The sequence below is a fragment of the Podarcis melisellensis genome (assembly GCF_964234715.1).
Source record: "Podarcis melisellensis genome assembly, chromosome: 2".
Taxonomy (NCBI): domain Eukaryota; kingdom Metazoa; phylum Chordata; class Lepidosauria; order Squamata; family Lacertidae; genus Podarcis; species Podarcis melisellensis.
Window position 1 is genome coordinate 16,145,619 of NC_138529.1, and position 18,350 is coordinate 16,163,968.

General features: G+C 43.0%; 1 protein-coding gene across 3 annotated transcripts in view; it reads right to left on the reverse strand.

Annotated features, from left to right (window-relative positions):
• The window catches only part of CA10 (carbonic anhydrase 10), a 325,456-nt gene that overhangs the window by 24,284 nt on the left and 282,822 nt on the right, over positions 1-18,350 (reverse strand). The gene's annotated exons all lie outside the window — the stretch shown is intronic.

Here is an 18,350-nt window from a genome sequence, read left to right on the forward strand (position 1 = left end):
CACCGTTCTGCTGCTTGCCGTAGCAATTTGCCGCCTTAGCCCAGGAGTGTGTCTGTTTTTCTGCATCCCAGTCTACAAAGGATGGAGGGCTGGAGATGGGCCCTTTGTACAAGCATGAGAGAAGCTGGTGGTTAAGGTTTGCAATAGCAACACAGGATGAACAACTGAAAACAATGCTCAGAACTTGACCCAGACTTCAAAACTGTGCATAACAACCAGAGCTGTGCCACTTGTCACATGCCATGTGGAATACAACCCACCAATTGTCTCGCAGGAACTATGCTCTTTACATGGTTGCTGCCTGAGTCCACACACAATCCACATTCCCCCCCCCCCGACCCACCAAAAAACAAATACTCAGGGGACAGCTACCCTACAGGCCCCAATATACAGTGGTACCTCGGGTTACATATGCTTCAGGTTACATACGCTTCAGGCTACAGACTCCGGTAACCCAGAAATATTACCTCGGGTTAAGAACTTTGCTTCAGGATGAGAACAGAAATCGTGCTCCGGCATGGCAGCAGTAGGAGGCCCCATTAGCTAAAGTGGTGCTTCAGGTTAAGAACAGTTTCAGGTTAAGTACGGACCTCCGGAATGAGGTACCACTGTATATTGAAACATGCAAAAGACCTCTTTGGTTCTCTGGGACGCAAATTATGCAGCAGTGATGTAAACCATGCAATTATTTTTGAATACAGAGATTCTCCACCATCCTCACCTTGGGGCAGTGACTGCCCATTAAACTAGGCTATGTGCAGATATATTGCATATGATAAACAGAACACTTTGGAGTAGGTTGCCGTATTTCAAAAAGTGAAGATCCAGGCAGAAAAGTTACTGAGCTTTTTTTGTTTGTTTTCTGCCAATTTCCAGACCCTGCTTGAGGCTGCAGTATTCTGGATATGTCTGGGAAATTTTGGACATATGGCAACCCTGCTTTAAAAAACCTGTAGGTTGCTAAAAGTGTGCAGGATTTTGGCAGAGGGATCTGAATCACTGGAATCCTTTAACTAGACGTTCCTAGCCATCTACCTTTCAAATTGGTATTCTTCCTGTGCATATCTCCTGCCTTCTGCTTTCCCACTAAGATCTTTCATTTAAAACCACTCTTCATTTTGTAAAGCAAATTCTTCATTGCAAAGCCTTTTGGGGGAAAGACAATAAAATCCATCATGGTGAGTAACTGCCACCAGCACCACCAAGAAGCAAAGCCGGAACATACGAAGCACACGCTGTCAACCATTTGAGTGGGATTAAATATGTAGATTGTTAAATGGTAATTGCCTGCAACTTGTGGACACTACAGAAATGGATTCATCACAAAACATTGAGAAAAATGGAAGCTCTGGACGGAAAAAGAGGCAAACATATTTGTTAGGTTTCGAGCAAATGGGGCGAGAAAACAGACCAGGCATTGTGAGAGGAGGCCTTGTTGACTGGCATTGTTATATCTTCATATAAGGAGAAATAGACTGGAGCAGAACCCCCAACATTAAGATTATATACTTAATCTTATAAATCAGGACACAAATGACGCGACTTATCAATGCGGTTGTGGTCAGTGAAGTGGGGAGGCAGGTTGGCGCTGCTCACCAGCCTTCTGGACACAGAGAATTGCTGCCAATTCCTGAGAAAGGCAAGGTGAACGGAGTGGGGTGCAGTCCTGGCATGGTGGAACAAGCATCAGATGGGCTCTGCTGCCAGGTCTGCACCACCCCTTCAACTCCCCTTCTCCGGAAACAGCAGCGGTGAGTGGTGTCCACAAGGCAGGGGAGCAATGCTGCTCTGCCTGTGCCGCCCCCAACAACTGTTGTCGTTGGCATCCATCTGGCTTGAGGGACAATGGAGTGCACCTCCAGGGGTGAAGTCAAACTGCTGCATCAGCAGCACCCAAGTGACCTCCCCGGGATGCAAGCCTAGGCAGTGTGAATAATAATAATAATAATAATAATAATAATAATAATAATTTATTATTTGTACCCCACCCATCTGGCTGGGTTACCCCAGCCACTCTGGGTGGCTTCTAACAAAGATTAAAAATACATTAAAATGTCACACATTAAAAACTTCCCTGAACAGGGCTGCCTTCAGATGTCTTCTAAATGCCAGGTAGTTATTTATCTTCTTGACATCTGACGGGAGGGCGTTCCACAGGGTGGGCACCACTACTGAGAAGGCCCTCTGCCTGGTTCCCTGTAGCTTAGCTTCTCGCAGTGAGGGAACCGCTAGAAGGTCCTCAGAGCTGGACTTCAGCATCCGGGCAGAACGATTGGGGTGGAGACGTTCCTTCAGGTATACTGGGCTGATGCCGTGTGTATGGAGGTCCTGGGTTGCCCAGATGATAAGACCCTCCCCACTTGGCCTCGCTGATGTGGTCCAAAGGAAAACAGAGCAATACGTTTGGCACCAGCTTGGCTGCAGGAGTTGAAGGCAGGAGGAGTGCAAGACGCCATCCAACCGTCTTAGCACTTCCACTCTGGAATTGTGTAGGGGCCCTTTATCTTTGGTTGTCTTGGGAAATCTGCAGCCCACCTTGTCATTCAAGGGCTTTCATTTATGCGTTTTTGGGACAGCTGAGATAACACTTTTGGTTCCAACTGGTCCAAGTTCACAAGCAAGAACCCCAAGCTTGAGGAGGCATAGTTCGCTGCGTGCAATAAAACCGTAACAACAGCATGCAGTCCTGAAAGGCATCCGTCACTGTCTCTCGCAGTTCTGAGAGTTGATCCCAGCACCTCTGCCACACTGAACTCCTCTTGGACCATGTGTCCGCGTAGCAAAATCACACCCTGGATCATGTGACTGGGTGGCGAAATGCTTTGTATCTGCTGCTTTTGGCTAGAGAAGTCTGACTGTGGCTTGAGTAGTGAAGAGAGCTATGTAGAACTTCAATTTAATTGCTAGAGAGAGAAAAAGAATATCTAAAGCAGGCAGATTTTAATAGGAAGGTCAACATGGTTGGTGCACTGTATTAATTTATCTTAGCTTATAACCCATCAGAAAAGAAAAATAATGCTTGACCTTTTTTTTAGCGTTTGACACAGGAGGTTATTTTTTCAAGCAAGCAAACAAACTAAACCGGACAGAAGTAAAAATGTCAAAGGCAATTAAGTCATCTACAGAGTTTTGACAGCCAGCAGAGCTGGAGGAACCAGTACAATCCTATTGTGGTCTGTCTTCTAAAGGGCCTTGTAAAGAATTAATGAGATTTCCCACTAAATGGTGACAAGAGGGCACCGGCTCATTAGCCACGGGTTTATGATTTTATTGTACTGTACTTTTTTTATTATTATAACATCTTTAGACTTCGGGATTGTGCCCCTGTTGGCATTTTTTTGGACTTGGTAGCAAAGGGTTTCATCTTTATTTCCTAGCACTCACTCCAGAAGCCAAGGGCAGCCAAGGAGTTCAGGAAGAAAGAGGTGATGACCTTTGGCTTGCTGGATTTTCCTCTCTGCTAACTCTCAGAGATGGAGTTATCCATGTTGCTTCAAGGAAAGGAGCTGCGATTATAAGGCATAATGAGCCCAAAAGGGTTGTGGACAGCGTTCAGCTCCTGATTCTGTAATTGCGAGGCCGTCTGTGTAACAAACAAATGCTGGATGTGCACTCCTGAAAGAAGAGTTTGTGTGATCAACAGAATAAAATAATAATAATAATAATAATAATAATAATAATAATAATAATAATATTTATACCCTGCCCATTTGGCTGGGTTTCCCCATGGCTACATTGAAGTCTAACAACGCTCATGAGAGAGGTTTTCACTGAGATGCTACTACAGTGGTACCTCGGGTTAAGAACTTAATCCGTTCTGGAGGTCTGTTCTTAACCTGAAACTGTTCTTAACCTGAGGTACCACTTTAGGTAATGGGGCCTCCCACTGCCGCCGCACAATTTCTCTTCTCATCCTAAAGCAAAGTTCTTAACCTGAGGTACCATTTCTGGGTTAGCGGAGTCTGTAACCTGAAGCGTCTGTAACCCGAGGTATCACTGTACAGCTAATGGGATTGGGGCACACATTATGAAGGAAACACGAGTTCCCAGCCCTGTGGTTTACAGCTCCCAAGAAGAGTATGAAGTAGTGGCCTTGTGGGAGTCATGAGAACTTGACAGAGAGACATGTAGGACTATATTTGTCCCCTGTGCCTTAGGTTGCCCACCCCTGGTCTAAAGTCTGTACCACCTTTTACTGTTTGATTCAGTGACGATATTGTGCAGCATTTTCTGTGGTTGCTCTGAATCCATTTATTGGGAATCCAGTGTTCTAGGCCCAGCAAATTTGGATATGTGAACAGTTCCCAGGAGCTGGGACACTTATATACAACGCAATTTATACAAAATGTTCTACCAATCTTTCAGCCCTTTCAACACACCTGGGTTTTTCCATGGTCCCCACATTCCCTCCTCTGAAAAGAGTACAACATAAGAATGCATGTTTGGGGCACAATATAGCTGCATGTGAATGTCCGAGAAATTTAGTATGACCCACATGTCCTCTAGCCCTTCCTAGCTTGGAAAAGTTAATATAGTGAATGTAGTATTATGCAATCATATTAATGGAGGTATTTATGAGTAGGCAGTAAGTAATTATCCCCACTCCAGAGATGTTCCAAATAATTTATGTGATCAAGGTTTAACTAAATTGTGATCCACTTTGGCTCCCCAGATTGTAGGCTCCTGACCCTTCTGTGTACTTAACTTCTTGTTGATTTTTGGCTGAATTAATTAAATACATCAGCCATTTTAATAATAAAATTGACTTAAAATCTCATGGCAAGTAGATTTAAACACCATTTATAATGAAAGGCCAACTACTTTAAATCAACTTAGCAGATGGGGATTGTAACAACTCCTATTTCATTACAGCTGGAGTAATTCATGGCATTAAAATGGCTGTTTGTAAAATAAATGGGCCACAAGAGATGAGAGAGAGAGAGAGGGGGGGGGGGAAGGAAAAATCAGGATGCTGTGGTAATGGGGAAGTATAGGAACAAAGAGAACCATCTGACTTTGATCTAATTTCTTCCTAATACCTTGGGTCAGAGAGGAAGAGAAAGGCTATTGAAAGAAGACAGACCAGGAGCAAGAAGAAATGAAGGTTGTGGGAAGAAGAATCATTCAAAACAAAAGGGTGTGCGTTTGAGTATGTTAGAATGAAGGAATAGGGAGGGGATGGACTACGTGGTAGGTTGCCTACAGCAGAGGAGGAAATTGTCCATAGAACTAGGAGTTTTGGTGCACAGATGATCAATCATTGTGATGTAATCCATTGGTACAATCAAATGCAACATTCCTTATTTCCCTAGAGTGGGCACAGGAAGGAAGACATCCAGTCAGTGTAACTTCCTATTCCACTGGTCTGGAGCTTCTCCCCCTGCATGTGACCTGGGAGATGGGCATGGCTCTGGCTGACTCCATGAAAGAGCCAAGTCATGCAGCCATTTTCTCACTTGCAGTCTTGTTGTTTTTCCCCAGCAGCCATTTTGTGCTATTTTAATGTAATTTTGCTGTCTGCTGTCTCTCAGCCAGCAGCACATGGGTTCAGTCTCCATATGAGATGAACTCACAGTTTCTTTATAACAATAATATATTTTTTTATTTATACCCCACCCTCCCCAGCCAACATGGCTAACACCAGGAATAAAAACAATTGACTAAAATACAACTTAAAAAAAATTAAAATACAACATTAAAATGCAGCCTCATTTCAGTAGAAACTCAAATAAAAACCTTTTTGGGGATGAAAACGTCAAATCTTCACCAAGGCCAACTATCCAGACTGGTCCTACGTGGGCCAGAAAAAAGCAAGGGAAGTCCCCAAACAGGAGTTCCATCACAGAAGGAGAAAGAAAAAAGGAGTGTCTCCTCCCCCATCGTTCTGCCCGGACACTGAGGTCCAGCTCCGAGGGCCTTCTGGCGGTTCCCTCACTGCGAGAGGCCAAGTTACAGGGAACCAGGCAGAGGGCCTTCTTGGTAGTGGCACCCGCCCTGTGGAACGCCCTCCCATCAGATGTCAAAGCGATAAACAACTACCTGACATTCAGAAGACATCTGAAGGCAGCCCTGTTCAGGGAAGTATGTGACATTTTAGTTTATTTTTCATCTTTGTTGGAAGCCGCCCAGAGTGGCTGGGGAAACCCAGCCAGATGGGCGGGATACAAATAATAAATTATTAATTATTATTATTATTATTATATAAAAAGGAAAGGGGGAGGGGATCAAGTTGATTCCAAGCCAAAGGCCAGGTGGAACAACTCTGTCTTACAGGTCCTATGGAAAGAAATCAGATCCTGATTTATGTAATTGCTAAGTAAAGCCTGCCTTTCAGGGATCATATCATGAACTGAAATGTGAGTAAACATTTTGTTACTTTACTCAGAAAGACTCTTTATTCTTTTAAGAGGGATCAAAGGGGACACCAGGAAATAATCTTAACTAAGAGATTCAAACGAATCTGCAAACTGGCTTCCAGCGATATTAAAGGGAATCTGCTCTGCTGCATCACTTACTAGTGTGAGTGAAGGAAGGATAAAGCTTATTCAATATATCCTTGCCTACCATCCTTAACATTTCCACACAAGCTACTGGAACAGCTGGTATGTGTGGCGAGCAAACCATTTGGAGAATGGCCCCTGAGTTTTTGTTCCATCTTGACGTAAAACCCAATATAATTTCATGCAGTGGGCATTTCACCAGATGAAGGTGGAGAAACAATTCTAAGAGCTCTGAAACAGCAAACCTTTATGTACGCCACAACAGCAGCAAGAATACTTATCGCAAAATATTGGAAGACACAAGATCTACCCACTTTGGAAGAATGGCAGATGAAGGTGATGGACTATATGGAATTGGCGGAAATGACCGGCAGGATTCGAGACCAGGGAAAAGAGTCAGTGGAGGAAGATTGGAAGAAATTTAAAGACTATTTACAGAGATATTGTAAAATTAAGGAATTTTAGAATAATGTTGGATTGGAACTAAGTGGTTTTTAGCTGTGATGGGTTAAAAGAATATGAAAAAATGGGTTTATATACGTAAAAATCTAAGATTGTAATAATTTAAGAATAAGATCTGGGTAGCAAAAAGAGGGAAAGAAATTGTTGAATTAATAATTTGATTTGGAATACAAAAAAGGGTGGTATGAGGAGGTCCGAGAAACAAGTAAATGAAAAATAAGGAGATGAAAAGATTGATTGTTTTTAACAATATCTGTTGGATATTTTTTCTTTTTTCTGTTTTTTTTCTTTTTCTTTTTTTATTTCTTGTAATGTAAAATCCTTAATAAAAATTATTATAAAAAAAAGAAACAGCAAACCTTTGAGTTCCCAGCCTAAAATGACTTTTAAGACCTCCATAGCAAGGAGGGCCTGCAGTAACTGAAGTGGAATGCATGCTCAGTGCAGGGCAATTCCCTTCTGGAACATCCTGACTACTCTTGGCTGGTCAGTCTCGACTACTGGGTCTCAAACGGACTTAATGAGCTGACAAATGGCAGTTCACTGAAATTCAAGAATGGCAGAGCTGCTTCATAAGATGATCCCTGCTGGATCAAACCAATGACCCATCTCATCCAGCAACCTGTTCTCACAGGAGTCAAACAGTTGCCTACAGAAAACCCTCAGGCAGCACCTGAGCACAACACCACTCTCCCCATCTGTGCTTTCCAGCAACTGATATTTAAATGCATTACTGCCTCTGACCATGGAGGCAAAGTATAGCCACTGTGTGGCAAGTAGTCATTGATAACACTTCACTGCAAAGGCAAGATAATAAGAACGTACGCAAAAAGAAGGTACCTTTTATCATATGTGGTGGAAATGTAAGGTAGTAAAAGAATTTTGGGAAATGATATATAATGAGTTGAAAATTTTTTGTTTAAAACAGCTTTTTATAAAAATAACTTGAAGCCTAGGTGCCAAAAATATTATTTATGTATGCAACCACGGCTGCACAGATGTTATTGGCTTAGAGATGGAAAGAAGAGAAAGTCCCTAACAGAGAAGAATGGCAGATGAAGTTGATGGATTAGGCCAAAATGGCAAAAATGACCGGAAGAATCAGAAATCAGGGAGACCAAAATTTTAATAAGGAATGGGGAAAATTTATAATTTATCTTAAAAAACATTGCAAACAGTTAAAATCGTTAGTAGAATTGGAATTTACACTTGTCTTTTAATGGTGAATTTTGGACACAATGGGGAGGTAAAAGATTCGGATTATCATAAAAGATGCAGGAGGAAATGATTAAGAATACGACCCACAAAGGGAAGGAGGGAAGTACATGGGAATTTATGGAATTCTCTTTTTGTTTTGTTTGACAATTGTTTGTAAATTTTAAAATCTGAAAATTAAATAATAAAAAATAAAAATAAAAGCTGCTCTGCCACCTTCTGGAGAAACAGTAGAGATATTAATGGACTAGTGAAACTTGTGTTAATTACAGATTGGCTTTTAAGTCTTTAATTTTTTTATTCAGTCTGCCATACATTTTAGCATCGCTCCCTTGCCACTGTGTTTTACCGTCAGGTTCTTGATTTTAAGCACAAAGTCGGAGCATGTGATGGTGAGTAATTTCTCCTACTCATGGGGCACCCTTTCTGTATCTCCTCCTTTTATCTAATTGACATGTAAATTCAGGCCAGGGATACTGCAGCCAGGGTCCTCGGTGGGCCATGAGGAATCTAACATGTGGTCCTAGGAACTTGTCAGACAAGAGACAGTAAGAAATGACCCTTGTTTAGTACCTCAGGTGTTTTGGCCTTTGAGTTGTGGATACAGGCGAACTAATGCCAGTGTACTTGAAGAAGCAAAGATCACCAGTGTCAAAACAATGATTCTTCAACATCAACTTCATTGGACTGGTCATGTTATATGGACGCCTGATCATCGTCTTCCAAAGCAACTACTCTATTCCAAACTTAAAAATGGAAAGCGTAATGCTGGTGGTCAACGAAAGAGGTTTAAAGACTCTCTCAAGGCAAATCTAAAAAAAGGTAGTATAAACACCGACAACTGGGAAACACTGCCCTGCGAGTGCTCCAACCGGAGAACAGCCTTTACCAAAGGTGTCATGGGCTTTGAAGACACTCGAACTCAGGACAAAAGGGGAAACGTGCAAAGATGAAGGCACACTTGGCAAACCCTGACCGTGATCAACTCCTGCCCAGAATCCTATGTTCCCACTGTGGAAGGACATGTGGATCCAGAATTGGCCTCTACAGTCACATACGGACTCACTGTTAAGACCGTGTTCATGGAAGACAATCTTACTCGGCTAAGAGTGATCACCAAAGACGACTGGCTTGAACTCTTTTCACCCCAATTGGGAGAAAATCCATTTGTATGTGCCCGTGATGGCTGTTCTGTTTCAAAGCATTTTTATAGTGTGTGTGTGTGTGGGGGGGGAATACAGCTCCATGATTGGTTCCTCAGCTTAGCACAAAACAAACAAACAATCCAGCCTTTGTTGGGCAATCAGAAAGCTATTTCTGTGTTTTCCTTCTTTTCGCAAAACAGGTATTAGCATTTGAAATAAATATCTTTAAAAGATCCTGCGAGGCTGCTTTGCTTTGTAGTGTCACCTCAAGAGCTCTGTCTAAATGGCTTGAGACCCAACGCTTGGTTTATCATCAATCTTCCCTGCTATTCCTAACACAGCTACGATCAGTGGAGACACTCAGCCTGACAAACGCTTGATTTAAAAGAGAAGGTGCTGATGGCAAAGTGTGCGCTGCCTCGAGGTCGCTTGTTTGTCTCAATATAGTTTGTATTAACAGTAAGTGCCTTGACAGGTATGTCTATTATTGGGAGAATGCCTCTGGTTATTAAATTGATGCATTTTAAACTACGTACGGTAGAGTCTGAATCATGCATTTAAACCTGGGTCTCTGCATGTTTAACTGCAGGGTGAAGTCTGGGCATTCAAAAATCTTGCACAGGAGTTTGAGGCCTCTGTGGCCCATTCCCTTCCTCTTTTTATTATTATTTATTAAATTTGTATACCACCCTATACTCGCAGGTCTCAGGGCAGTTACAACATAAAATCACAAAATACATAATAAAAACAAAAACAAAACAACCCCCCTCTCGTTCACCTCTGCGTATTAACGTCTCCTTGTCTCTCTCTGGCTACAAATGGATATACGGTGGTACCTCGGGTTAAGTACTTAATTCGTTCCGGAGGTCCATTTTTAACCTGAAACTGTTCTTAACCTGAAGCACCACTTTAGCTAATGGGGCCTCCTGCTGCCACCGCTGCCGTGCACGATTTCTGTTCTCATCCTGAAGCAAAGTTCTTAACCTGAAGCACTATTTCTGGGTTAGCAGAGTCTGTAACCTGAGGCGTATGTAACCTGAAGCGTATGTAACCACTGTACTTCTATAAATTGGTTGTCAACGTAAGTGCAAGAGACTATCTAGGTTGCTTTGTCTGATCACACTGTCCTTCAAGACCCAATGCTGGTTATGGGGTCTCCAGAGCTGCAGGTGGAATTATGTCCCCCGATCCTGAGGGTGAGGTCTCAGGGGCTGAATCTACACATACATATTTTAAAAATGCTGTGAAAATGCTTTTTAAAAAAAGTTTTGAAATATATATGGAATTTACCATTAGCTCACTAGCACCATCTTGTGTCACATTGATATAATGCACTTAAAACGTTCTATTTGCAGCTGTGTAGCTGAGCCCAGGCATTCCATCTGTTTGACCCTTTATTCCCCATGTCTTGCTCATGCTGTGGTCCATGATTTCTCAGGAGGAGTCCTTGTCTACTTCCATCTCTGGAAGCCTTGACAGGTCTTGACAGTTTATTGGGCGTATCCAGACCATAAGGAAGTCTCTGAACCATGACAACAGTTGAGACACAATTCTGGCCAGCTGTTTAAATTGCTGAATGAACATTTTATACATTTGTGCCAATGCATTTAGGAGTATGGAGTGGAGGTGAGAAAAATCACATGGACGCTAGTCTGAAATGTGAACCTTGTCTCAGAACTTGCACCTTATCCCTTACCTAGCTTGGAGGTTTCTGAGGCATACAGAACTGAGAACCTGAAAATATGGATACCTGCTGGATAAATAAGTTCCTTCCAGTATGGAATATCTTAGGGAGTGGGAACTAGTCATTTTTGCTTAGTAAACTCTGAAACACCATATGCATTAATGGTATATTACTATTATAACTAAAAGGGACGCAGGTGGCGCTGTGGGTTAAACCACAGAGCCTAGGACTTGCCGATCAGAAGGTCGGCGGTTTGAATCCCCGTGACGGGGTGAGCTCCCATTGCTCGGTCCCAGCTCTTGCCAACCTAGCAGTTTGAAAGCACGACAAAGTGCAAGTAGATAAATAGGTACCGCTCTGGCTGGAAGGTAAACAGCATTTCTGTGCACTGCTCTGGTTTGCCAGAAGCGGCTTAGTCATGCTGGCCACATGACCCGGAAGCTGTACGCCGGCTTCCTCGGCCAATAAAGCGAGATGAGCGCCGCAACCCCAGAGTTGGTCACGACTGGACCTAATGGTCAAGGGTTCCTTTACCTTTACTATTATAACTACAACCACTGTTAGGGCACCAATCATTTTAGCAAGTCCTTGCGAATATTAGTTTGAACTTCATTTGTATAACAACTACTGCACATTTTCAATGGAGAATTAGAAAGAGCAGATTATAGCTATAGAGAGTTTCAACCCCCCCCACCATAATTTAGCACCAAGAGCATTGTTTACAGTGAAGACTGCAGAGAAAAATCCCCTCTCAGTTCTGGTTTTGAGCTTCCAAGCCCTTGTTATAAGCTATTGATTTTCTTCGGAAGATTCCCTTTGTAAGATTAATTTGCCACAGAACAACTGAGTCTTCTTTGCTTCCCTTGAGGAAAAAGGCCTCTTTTTTGTTCTTTCTTTCAGGGAGAGTGTTAGAATTAAGATTAATTACTCTTATTTTAGCTGACAATCCCCCCTCCCCCAAATCAGAATGCATCCTGGTTCCATCTCCAAAGACTGCATGTTTGAGACACAGCAGTTTTGAGCAATCCAAATATAGAGGAGTCTTACTAAGAGTAATCTATATTATGGTTTTTCCTATTACTAAAGCAAGAATTCAGCAGGTCAGTAAGGGGAAACTCTCATTCTGTAGCAAAGCAGCATAGTTCTGGCTGGCAACAGAAACAAGAAGATGAATACATGATGTCTCTGACGTCCCTATTCATTTCCTTTGCCTCTGGCCAAACAGCTTTGTAGATGTTTGAACAGCTACAAAAAGCCATGATCGGAGATGATATTATGATGAGTCCAGGGCTCCCCCCCCAGCTGGAACTCACTGGAACTCAGTTCTGGCACCTCTCAGGTTGATGCCATTGCCATTATAAAAGAACAAGAAAGGTGTTCATGGTGAGTTCTGGTCACTCTTTTTCTAGAAAAATGGTACTGAATGAATCTAAACACAAAGGGCAATTTTGCTTCCATCTGGAATAACTACATTATCCGTCTCTCACTCTACCAACAAACCAGCTGAACTGAGAGTGATTCGCATAATGGACTGGGACCTGGAACACCATGGCTCAAAATCCCACCTGGCAATGAAGCTGATTGGTGACCTCAGACTGGCCATTATCCCTCAGCCTAACCTACCTTACAGGGTGGTTGTGGAAACAAACTACAGAACGAGAAAGGATGTAGACCATCTTGTGCTTCTTGAAGAAAAGGTGGGATATAAATGTATACCTGAAGGAGCGTCTCCACCCCCATTGTTCAGCCCGGACACTGAGATCCAGCGCCGAGGGCCTTCTGGCAGTTCCCTCATTAGGAGAAGAGAGGTTACAGGGAACCAGACAAAGGGCCTTCTCGGTAGTGGCGCCCGCCCTGTGGAACACCCTCCCACCAGATGTGAAGGAAATAAGCAGCTATCTTATCTTTAAAAGACATCTGAAGGCAGCCCTGTTTAGGGAAGTTTTTAATATTTGATGCTGTATTGTTTTTAACACTCGATTGGGAGCCGCCCAGCATGGCTGGGGAAACTCCGCCATATGGGTGGGGTATAAATAATAAAATATATTTTTTTATTATTATTATTATTATTATTATTATTATTATTAGGCCCTTTCTGTTGTAGTCTTGTCTACTGAGCAACAATGTGCAAAGCTCAGAGGAGTGGGAGGCCGGCCAACCAGAAGAGCAGTGGCGTAGCGTGGGGGGTGTGGCCGCACCGGGCGCAACATCTGGGGGTTAGGGTTAGGGGGCGCAAATCCACGGGTTGGGGGCACAAATCCACGGGTTAGGGGGCACAAATCCACGGGTTAGGGGGCGCAAATTACTTGCCTTGCCCCGGGTGCTGACAACCCACGCTACACCACTGCAGAAGAGTCTTTGAAGTGTACTTGCCTCGAGGCAGAATCAGGTCCAGTCCTAGGGTTGGGCAAACAGTAATCCACATGGTCAGTCTGTCCAGGGGTCAGGGAATCCAGTGATCATGGGGTCAAGTGTCACGACGAGCCGGAAACAGCGAGGTAGGATCAGGAACTACAAGCATTCTTACCAGCATCTGACTGCTGTTGGAAGCTCTGCTTAAGAAGGCTGAAGCCAGCTGGTTCTCATCAATGCCTCCTCTGTATCCTTGAAGGCTGATCAGCTGCAGGTGGAGTCACTTTGCCTTCTCCCCCTCCAGGCTGCTGTTCAGCAGGTGAAGCTGTCTCCTGGCCCATGACAAAACTCCCCCTTGCAAATTCTCTTCTGTCCCACATCGGTATTATTAGCAAACCACAGGGCTGGGAACTCATGATAAATAAGGTGCCTCATAATAAATAAATAGAATAAAGTTCCATTGCTGTCAGAGAGCATAGCTGTTGCAAAGCACACAAGGGGTCCTGGTTCAATTCTTAGTTTCTCCAGCCAGAAGGACCAGGTGGCAGGGATAGGCTACTGCTTCAGACCCCAGAAAGCTGCTGTCCAGAAGGTTGTATGTAGGCGGAGTCTTGGTCTGCTTGCTTGCAGCTCACATGGGGGAGATACATAAGCCTCTCTGTTGTGGCAACTGCCTCACTGGGGACTCTCTCATTGCACACCTAGGGGTAGCTGAGAGATGTGGGACTGATGGACGTGCCATCTCCTAACTTGTAAGTGTACTTTTGACAATGAAGAGTAAATTCCTCACTCTGGACATTCTTGCCTGACAGCGATGTGACCAAACAGATGGCCAAATAGTTTGATAAGGCAAAAGGCAGCTTTCACTGCTGTATTTCCCATTGGAAATGAACAGCTAAACAAAAAAAAAAAAAATCACTGAAAACTGATCATTTCTCTCAGACAGAAAGAAACAAAACCATTGTTTGAAATCTCTCCTTCCCATGCTATTTGAAAAAGGTTCTTTAAAAAGGTTTACCGATCCTTTCAAAAACTGAAAGAAATACTGTCATTTAATGAGAGGGCTCACCACACAACTATTTCACGAACAGTAAACAGATTATTATTATTATTATTATTATTATTATTATTATTATTATTTTAAAAAGAAATGTGTAATAGGTTGCATTAGGACTTCTTTTTTTTAAGTTCTTCAAGGCTGTTTGCTTTCCCCCTTGAGTGCTGGAGCACACATGAACCATGTTTTGTTTTGAAGCAATGACATTCTTGCTGCAGCAAGAATTATAATGCAATTCCCAGGAGATGTAAACAGATGAGCCAAGCCAGTGGGAAAAACACAAAACAGAGAGTTTGATTTAATTGGAACTCCCTCCCTCCCTTCTAAATACAGCGGTTAGTTAATTCTGGTTCAGATATTAATAATTTCTTTACATGATGCATCCTGACTGTGCCCCTATTTTACACCGCCTCCACTGTCAGTGGGATCCCTCATCAGGACCCAAAGCATTTCATGGATGGAAAGAACCTTTCTGCTGCTAAAAGCCTGGATCCAGCCCAACTTGTTGAAATTGCAAGAGCAAGAATACAATGCTTTTTAAAAAAAAAAATCTTGAAAGTTCAGAGCTGAGATTTGAATCGGGCATTTGTGTGATGCACAAACGTAAGCTATAGGACTTTAGAGGTGTTCAGGTACTAAATAAACTACCAGCTGGTTATTGTTTCTCAGTGTTTTAATTTAGTAAACCACTCTGAAACCAAGTGTGGTGAAGGCCAGCACACACCTATCATGGCATTCTGGGGGCAACCTGAAGGGCAACCTGAAGGGACCATCCTATCATGTTTTCTGTGTCAGTTTGCAATTCTTAGCGCAGAAAGCATTGATCTGATGCGTAGAAATCCTTCCTATTCTAATTATTTCAAGAGGGTTCTGGAGGTTTCTGTATGTGAAAGAAACAAGCAGAAGGTTCATGTTGTTTGGGTTATTCCTTCAGAGAAGCTGAGCACAGCTGGCTTAAACTGGTTCTGTTATTTCTTCTGTCTAGGTCATGGTGACTATAAAAGTAAGGCCAGAAGGAGCCTGGGTTTCACTTTTCTCTTTCTATCTCTTTTCCTTCTGGTGTGGTGTTCTGTATATCGTGTTAAGGTTTAGTCTTATTATAAGTTATTGTAAGTTTAATTTAATTCTGCTGCAACTGGATTTCCTGTGGACAGTGCATAGCTGTCAGCTTTTCCCTTTTATAAAGGGAAATTCCCTTATTCCGAATAGGATTCCTCGCAAGAAAAGGGAAAAGTTGACAGCTATGGGACAGTGCCAATCCTGAATGTATTGGATTTGTGACCATTATGCTCATTTGCCTTCAGTAGCAGTAAAACTCTGCTGGATGAAGTATCAATTGCCTCTGGTCTATTTATTTTTTTTGGGGGGGAATCCTGCAACGTGTTTAAGTTTTTAATCTGCTAACTATACATTGGAATCTGCTCTGGATCAATATTGAGTAGAATTCCATGACAGTCTGCTCCACATGATGTTGGAATTGAACCTTTGGTGTGGCAGCCCCTTCCTTTTGGAACTTCCTCCTATTTGCTTTGTTGTTGTTGTTGTTTAGTCATTTAGTCGTGTCCGACTCTTCGTGACCCCATGGACCAGAGCACACCACGCCAGAGCACTTCCGTCTTCCACTGCTCCCGCAGTTTGGTCAAACTCATGCTGGTAGCTTCAAGAACCCTGTCTAACCATCTCACCCTCTGTCGTCCCCTTCTCCTTGTGACCTCCATCTTTCCCAACATCAGGGTCTATTCCAGGGAGTCTTCTCTTCTCGTGAGGTGGCCAAAGTATTGGAGCCGCAGCTTCAGGATCTGTCCTTCCAGTGAGCACTCAGGGCTGATTTCCTTAAGAATGGAGAGGTTTGATCTTCTTGCAGTCCATGGGACTCTCAAGAGTCTCCTCCAGTACCATAATTCAAAAGCATCAATTCTTTGACGATCAGCCTTTTTAATGGTCCAGCTCTCACTTCCATATATCACTACTGGGAAAACCATAGCTTTTGGTCAAAACTCTCCACTATGACCTGTCCATCTTGGGTGCCCTGCATGGCATAGTTCATAACTTCTCTGAGTTATTCAAACCCCTTCGCCATGGCAAGGCAGTGATCCATGAAGGGGCCTACTTGCTTTATATACCTTTTTATTATGTTGTAGGTTGCTTTGGGACGCCAAGCTGAAAGCTATTCATAAGTGAAAATAATGCTAACAACAAGAACAGTACAGATTGAATAGCAAAAAGCGACACAGATCTCTCTCCACACACTCACATTACAAAGGAGGGTTTAAAAAGTAAATAAAAAATGCAATGGGCAAGGGGGCTTGGCAAGCACTGTGAGAGATGTCTGAAAGTGCTGGGTTCTACTTGTACTTTATTGGCGACAAGTACACTGCACATAATTGGAGCACAGATAGGAAGCCTAAGCAGGTATAAAGCTTATTATCATATTAAAGCCCACTAGGCAGCTTCTGTTTTCTCCATCTGTTCATCAACTACCTCTGCCGAACAGCAGATAAAATGGAGGAGAAGAAACCAGTTGGATCACCATAACCCCTGTTACGCACATTGGATGCTAAAGCACATTGTTTGTTCTGTAGCTTTTCGGAGGTGTGATAGTCACCATTTTGACAGGGATCCTGGCCTTGGTCAGGGTGGGATTAAGTGAATCAGTTCATGGGCTCACAGAAAAAGTATTTTTTTTTTCCTGAATAAGAGAGGAGTTAAAGCTTGCTACAACTCCCCTCCCCAACTGAAAGACTTCTAATGTATGCTCCCCAGTTATATAACTCTTTGTCACACTACAACTCATTAGTGAGAAGGAAATATAAAGGCTTTCCTAAATGCCCAGTGGAGTATACTAGAGAAGCATGAAAGCTCAGCTGGTTTGATAGAAGGATTTGGGAGCGATGCACTTGCTTGGAGGCAGGTTGAAAGTAAATCTGGGTCTCTAAAGCTTCAAATGTTTCTATAGGAATTGGCTTCTGGTTATACAGTTAGACTGTTGAACACCCATGGAAAAAAGGGGACTGTTATGTACTGTGAAGTTGTCACCCTGGGCCAGCAGGGGGATACTGTAGATAGTTTTCACTCAGATCCATATATGCAAATAGGGGATTGAAAGTGACGTTCAGTGATTGGATAGTTACAGAAAGTGTTACAGTTGCGTTGTAGTGGAGATCTATATAAGCAGACTGGCTGAACCCTTCAGTTCAGTTCTGTTCTGGCCTGTGAATAAACAAGAGCTGTTGAAGAATCGCTGTGTCATCTGATATGTTCACCCACAACTTAACAGGGACCTTGTAGGAGAGGGGTGTGCAACCTTCCAAAGCCCAAGGGCTGCATTCCCTTTTCAGAAACCTTCCAAGGGCCATATGGAAGTGGTGGACAGGCCGAAAGTGGGTGGACCAAAACATGTAAATGTTACTTTTGTACTGTAGCCAAGTTTGCATACACACTTGCACACCCTTCTCCATTCTTCATCCAGGCAAGCAATCAACATTCTCAGAGTTCAAGGACATATTACAGCTAGGGGGAAAATGTCCAAGGAAGGTGCAAAGCAGGACCAGTGAGAGGCATTGCCTGAGGAGAGGGAGATGGGTTGACTTAGAAATCCTAGTAGGCCTCTGTGGGGATGGAGAAGGGCATTTGAGAATGCCCCCTCAGGACTTGACAAGCAAAATGACATGACCAAGAGAGCGAGGAAGATCCGTACTCCAAAATCTGGTGTGCGTGTGCATGCATGTGTGTGTCTGAGGTCACAACGTGAGTCAATATCTTAACTGTGTGCTTCTCTAAGATCTTACTTGTGTTTCTCCCACTCTCCCCAACTCAGCAATGCAAAATCTATCTATCTATCATCTATCTATCTATCTATCTATCTATCTATCTATCTATCTATCATCTATCTATCTTCTATCATCTATCTATCATCTATCTATCTATCTATCATC